This window comes from Lactuca sativa, chromosome 4 (assembly GCF_002870075.4).
Source record: "Lactuca sativa cultivar Salinas chromosome 4, Lsat_Salinas_v11, whole genome shotgun sequence".
In the NCBI taxonomy this organism is placed as follows: Eukaryota; Viridiplantae; Streptophyta; class Magnoliopsida; order Asterales; family Asteraceae; genus Lactuca; species Lactuca sativa.
Genome location: NC_056626.2, coordinates 239,872,047 through 239,879,365, shown reverse-complemented (window position 1 = coordinate 239,879,365; position 7,319 = coordinate 239,872,047).

Here is a 7,319-nt window from a genome sequence, read left to right as displayed (position 1 = left end):
TTGAGGGTGAATAGGATTGGACATTATGATTTTAATCCCCCAACTTGTACAACATTCTCTAGTCCTTTTGCTTATGAACTGCGATGGATTATCGTATATGATCTCAACATGGATCCCAAATCTGGTCAGGATATTTCGTTTTACAAATGAGACCACTTCCTTTTTTGATACTTGAACAAAGGCTTCGACCTCTATCCATTTTGGGAAGTAATTCATCATCATTAACATGAATACCTTTCCCCCAGGGGCCTTTGGTAACTTGCCAACTATATCCATTCCCCATTTCATTAATGGTCAAGGGGAAACGATAGTGTGTAATAGTTCTACTGGTTGATATAGGATGTTGTTATTGTTGGATTAGTTTCTAAGTCCATAACTATTTTGGTATGTACTTGACCCGATGGTGCATGGTCCTTTTGGGTTGCCTTCACCAAAGCAACTTGATAGGATGAATTATGGAGAGAGAGGATTAATTATGATTTATTAACATATTATGAGAATAATATATTAAAGGAGAAATCATATTATTTAATTAATATTAGTCAAGAATTAATTGATAATTAATTTTGTGGCTAAAAGAGATTAATTAAACTTAAGGGACTAGAATTGTAATTATAAGATAATTCAAATTGGGCTATGGATTACCTTATAATATAAGGTTGGACGAATTCTATGGGGAAACCCATTAGAAATCGTCCAAGGCTTATTAAAGAAGGGTCCATGGGCTGCTTTGGGCTTAAGCAGTCAGTTTAGGGTTTCCTAGTTCAAAACCCTAATAGCCTACATGTATATAAAGGACCCTTAAGCCCCAAAAACGTGGTGGACATGTTCCTTAGGGTTTTCACACGTTTTGGGCAGCCTCCTTCTCTTCTTCTTCATCCTCTTGCTCTTGGTGTTTGTGAGCCATTAGAGGAGTGACATTTGTGACTCTAAGCTTTCTAAAGTCATTACAAGGAGGATTTGAGATTGTTATTACTACATAACAATCAAGGTAATATCTTAAACCCATTGTTATGTTAATATTGATTATCATATGCTAGATCTAGGGTTTAAAGTCTTGGATGAATTGCATGTACAATAGAGAAACCTAGATCCAAGCATTAGGGTTTGTATGAGCACATAAGATGTTCTTATGACCAAAACCCATCAGTTATGTCTTTGGCAAGCGTCACATTTTTGGGCATGCAAGAAAGCATCATTTTTCATTATTGTTCAGTAGTATCCGGTCCCTAATGCTTTAGAGCATAAGGATCTACCCCTAGTGTGGTTGCCATAATCTCCTTAGTGTATATCTTTTAGGATTTCTGCAGCTTCGTGATCTTCTAAGTATCTAAGGTATATACCTACCATAGATTTCTTGTACAGTCTTCCTTGGATCATAACAAATTATGAGACCCTCATCTTGAATGCTCTCTCACTTTTTTCTTCTCTACGGATTGTGCCATGTTAGAGATATTCCACAATGGGTTGGATCCAAGATTTGGAGCACTGTAGAGGATCTTGAATGTTAGGACCCTGGCGGTTAGGATCTTGAGGAAGTGGGTGAGGGCCAGGATCCTCAATTATTACAACGGTGGTTGTTTGGTCATAGTGATTGGGATCATTTGGTTTGTTGGAGGGATCTTCTATCACCAGGATCAGTATATGGGTTATAGGAATCCTGATTTCTAGCAGGACCCTAAGGGAAGATCCTAGGTTGGCTAGTGTGTCTGCCTCAACATTTTATTATTTGGGAACCTGGCTTAGGCTAAAAGCTTCAAATTCAGAGGCCAACTCTTTCAGGATTTGGAGGTATAGTGCTAGTCTTTCACCTTTTACTGCATAGATCTATTAAAATGATTAGTTAATAATAAGGATTCAACGAATACCTGAAGATCCTTGATTTGAAGATCCTTGGCCAACTGTAATCCCCTGATCAATTCTTCATATTCAGCTTCGTTGTTGGTTGCATCGAATTTACAGCTGACTACCTGGGGTATGATGTCTCCCTGTAGCAATTTTACTATGATCCCTAGGCATGTTCTTCTAAAGTTTGAGGATCCGTCAGTGAATAGTGTCTATGTTCCCATGCTTTCTTCTTTGTGGAGTTTCTTGCTTTCTAACTCTACTTCAGGTTGTAGTTCATCACTAAAATCAACCACAAAGTCTGCTAGTGCATGTGACTTTATTGCAGATCTTGGTTCATACTTGATGTCATATGTGCTTAGCTTCATGGACCATTTTTCCATCCTACCTGACATCTCTGATTTTCGCATAACATTCTTGATGGGGTAATTAGTCCTCACATGTATAGTGTGTGTTTCAAAATAGTGTCTTAATTTTGTGGAAGCAGTTACTAATGTAAGTATTAGTTTTTCAAGATGGTAATACATGGTCTCAGGATCCATGAGAATTTTACTTATGTAGTATATGGGATGTTGATCCTTATTGAGATCTTTGGCTAAAAATGCACTTACAACGTTAGAGGATATTGAAAGGTATAGAAGGAGTGGCTCCCCATCTTGTGTTTCAGTAGCAAGGGTGCAAAAATTAAATAAATTTTAAGTTCCTGAAAAGCGTCTTCATGCTCTTTAGTCCACTCAAATCTTTTGTTCTTCTGCAAAATATCATTGAAAGGCTTGCACCTTTCTAAGGATCTTGAGATGAACCTATTAAGTGTTGCTACTCTTCCTGTTAGTCTCTAAATATCCTTCTTCGAGGACATGGATCTCAAATGATGATGTATTTTATTTGCTCCGAACTTTCTTCTATTCTTCTTTTAGTCACCGTGTATCCAAGGGACTTGCCTGACCTCATTCCAAAGTGGCACTTGGAAGGGTTCACTTCATGTTATATTCATCTAGTATGTTAAATGTTTCTTTAAGATCCATGATGTGATCCTCAACTTTCTTTGATTTTACCACCATGTCATCGATGTTGACTTCCATGGTGTCCACCAGTTTATCCTTGAACATCCAGTTGACTAAATATTGGTATGTTGCACCTATATTTTTAAGACCAAATGGCATAACTGTACAGTAGTATATACCTATTATGGTAATGAATGTGGTATCTTCTTGGTTTGATAGTTCCATTTGGATTTGTTGGAACCCTACTGATGCATCCATAAACGTTAGCAGTTCTGGCTAGCCATAGCATCTATCATGGAGTCTATGTGTGGTAAGGAGGAAGGATCCTTAGGGAAGCCTTATTCAGATTCATATAGTCCACACATACTCTCCATTTGTCGTTCTTCTTTTGAACAACGACCACGTTGGCTAGCCATCATGGGAACTTGACTTCCTTGATCATCCCTGTTATAAAGAGCTTTTCTAATTCTTCTTAGATGTTCTGGTTTCTTTTGGTGCTAAGTTTTTTCTCTTTTGGTGCTTTGGTCTGAAATAAGGATCAATTTTAAGTTTACGATGTAACATCCCGACTCCTAGGTATAAATTTTAAAGCTTTTATATTCATAATTATAGCCCTACTCGACGAGGATGCCCCAACTCATCGTGTAGAGACTGATCAGGCCGCGTGGTTTATGGAACCTACTCGACGAGTTGGAGGACCTCAACTCGACGAGTAGAGGTTGTGCTTGAAAACCCTAATTCTTAGGGTTTGCACCCTATTTAAAGGACCTTAAGTCCTCCTTCCAGCCTCCTTACCATCTTTTCACATCCATAAGCAAACCTTAATCGAGCTAATCCTATTTTTAGTGTGTGTGATGCTAAAAGTGTGTGTTTGGTGCATTTCTTGAAGAGGTTTGAAGATTTAGAAGCTTGGAATGAGAAGGGGCTAGTAGATCTAGTTCTACATTGTTTTGGCACTCATTTGAAGGTAAAAAGTCATTACCTTGATCATTTTCTTACTAGATCTATTCATTCAAGAGTTTAGGGCTGTTTGTAGCTTATCCTTGAAGCATTTCTGGTTTTGAGCACGATTTGAAGTTGTAACTTCAAATCTGGACTCCTCTAAACCCTCATTGACATAAAGTCTCAAGCTTTATGAAGCTTTGGCCCTTCTCCATGCCCTAAACCTCTTCGTAAGGCTAGTTTTGAGTGTTCTAGCTTCTTGAAGCCTTACATGCACGTAAAGTTATCAACTTTACATGGTAACTACACCCTAGGAGGTTAGATCTACAGTTTGGAGCCTTGGTTTCACTTAAAAGTGTCTGAATGAGAAAAGGACTGAAGGAACTTGATGAGTTGCATAGTAATGTCGACAAGTTGGATGAGGGTTTCCCACTTTCTGGATTCTGCATGAACTCGGCGAGTTAGTGAGATGACTCGATGAGTTGGTTAGGATTTTCCTGGTATTCTGGATGTTGCATGGACTAGACGAGTTACTTGGTAACTCGGCGAGTTGACTCGGGTTTTTGAAATTTCTGATTTCTAAAGGAACTCGACGGGTCTGTAAGCTGCACTCGACGAATTGGGTCAACATGGACTGTTGACCTTGACCGTTGACTTTGACTCTTACCAAGGGTTGAACGGCTTGACTTCTGAGGGTATTTTGGTAATTTGGAATTTATAGGTTTGGATCAATGGTGGTTGTAGGTGCTGGAGTTTGAGAGCTGTGTTTCAGGAGTTTGATCTTTTCAGTTCAGTTCGAGATTGAGAGGTGAGTTCTTCTCACTATATTGACAGGGTCGAAGGCACCAATGCCAACCCTTCTGATGAGAATTGTTATCGAGATTTGAGAAAACAAAGTTAGATTTGAGTGATTGAAGATTAAGAACACGAAGAGTAAATATTAATCAGATCTCATATTGATAAAGACTAATTACAAAATAAGCAGAGAAGAGATATCTGTTATGAAAGTCTCTTTCTACTTCTAACCTCAGTCCCTATTTATAGGGAACATGAGTGTACAAAAAATATACTAAGTCTAGACATTTTCACTTCGCAAAACAGATGACTTAGTAAAATAACATAAAATGCGAAACTATACAATACACTATATTCGACTTTTACAATTTTACATCTACATTCTCCCCCTTTGTAAATAGTCGATGCTATTCAACCCATAAGCTTTTGAACAGCAGAGTGGATTGTCCTTCGCACTTCTCCATACCAGGAGATCACCTTCTTGAGATCTTTCTTGTCTCCTTCATTATTCTTCTTGCAATTATTCATACGTACAATAAAGTGCGTATATTGCGAAGAATTATATCTTTCAATCTCTGAGACTTTGAACAAGAATTTCATTGGTTTCCCTTTTGTGTCTCTTCCAAAAACACCATGCCGAATGGTTTTAGGCATATTTCTCCAACTACATATTTCAACAAAGCTGATTGGGATAACGTTTCTTCCCAAGGAACTTTTACTTCTCTACCCAACACATTAGCCAGTTCATCATCTGTAAGAGCCAAACAATCGATGTAGTTGTCGATGAATGTCTTCTCATGTGTGAAGCCTACCTTGAACACTTCTGTCTCAGAGCCTTTGAGATTATTTTCTTCCATATGCTTCAAGATAAGAGCCACTTGAATTAAATCATTGCAGTTCATCAATGGAAAATCAGCTACCGTGAAGTCATACTGCTTGTTGTCTGCTGTGATAACAAAATAACGAAAATTTTGAAGCATATCTTCAAATAATACGTCTTTCTTGATTGTCAGCACCTTTTTGATCTTCAATAAAGACCAAACTTCATCTGGATTCTTCCCCAAGACAGCATGAAATCTGATTTTCATGTGAGTATAATCATCAGGATTATCAAACTTCTCACTTATCTTGTACTGAGCAGTAATGAATAACATTTCATTTATTGGAAAATCCAGCTGACAATTATCTGAGTTCGCAATATCATAACTCCTCTTTGGCTTCTTCTCAAACTCGTACATCTCCCTTCCTACTACTTTTGACTCTATTGTTTCATATGAGTAAAGCTTCGCAGAATCTCCTTTGTTCATTGTGGGAGGATCACTTGCTCTCTGCCTCATAATGCTCTGAACTTGCCTCATTCTTTCCAACTCGGCTTCAACCTCAGCTTTCTTCTCCTCCTTTGATTTTTCATATAAGATCCCTTTTCCTTTCCCCACCGTATCTGTTTGAGGTTTTGAACTTGAACCTCCATCTTTTTCTCCAATAACGATTCCTTTGGCAATCGTTTTTGTGGTTACTGTGGTTGAGGAAATTGGCTTCGTAATTATGGAAAGAGTAGTTATAAGTTGAGTAGATATAACTTTCCCAACTGTCTTCGTATCTTCTTCTTTACTTGATCTTTTCTCTCCCCCTTGCACCCCTGTGAAAGCAGGTGGGGCACTCCTTGGTAGTAAAGAAGTAAAATTTGCGAGTGGAGCAAGAGCTTTCTGAATTGCTTGCTCTAAAGTATTAATCTTTAGAGTCAAGAACTCAGGAGTGAGAATTTGTGTTGTTGAAGATTGCAAAACCATCATCTTAAGCTCAGACACCAACTTGAATAGCTGAGCAAGCTTCTCCTTTGTTTCTTCAGTAGTTGCTTCAGAATTACGAACATCAGCAAACTTTTGTACTTTTGAAGAAACCTGCACAATCTACTTTTGAACTTCAGCATTTTGAGTATGAATATCTTGAAGCTCCTTCGCAATTTTAGATTTCAATTCTTGAAGTTTAAAGTTGACATCTTCTCGAACCTTCTTCACATCTTGTACAAAAAGAACATGACGTTCTTTTGCAACAACTTTCAAATCCTTTACTGCTGAAGAAAAATTGCTCCCTTGTGCTTGAATGCGAAGCTCATTATTTTTGTCGGATTGATCAACCTTCTCCATAATCCGCTTCTTAGCCCCTTTTATCATTACATCAACCTCCATAGCAGAAATAGAGGACATCCTGCCAGAACCAGCTTGCGACTGAATAATAGCATTTAATTTTTGATTCAGGATTTTAAATTGTTTTCCTGTCATAAGCATATGATCAGGAATATCCTCCTCTGAATCAAAATGAATATTTGAAAGGATTCCTCCAAAGGCACCGCCTTCAGCTTCATTATCAGATAAAGGTTGCAAAGATTGAGGATTTTCGGGTGATTGAGATGGAAAAAGTGTTGTGAATGGGTTTTGAAGAGCATGATCAAAAATTGAGGAAGTGGTGGATAAAGTGGTAACTGGAATTGAAACAACTGGTAATGAAATGGGTAAGGAGATTGGGATTGTGGTTGCAACACTCAGGATAGGTGCCCCCGTATCAGATACGTTGACAACCGTATCAGAAATAGGTAGCTCCTCAGAAAATGATTTGATAGGAACTATTTCGAGTGGTTTGGTTTGTGGTAGAGTGGTAGAAATTTGCGAAGTATGAATAATCAGTAAAGAAACATTTACCATAGATGTTACGGGTGGAGTTTCTGGTACGATT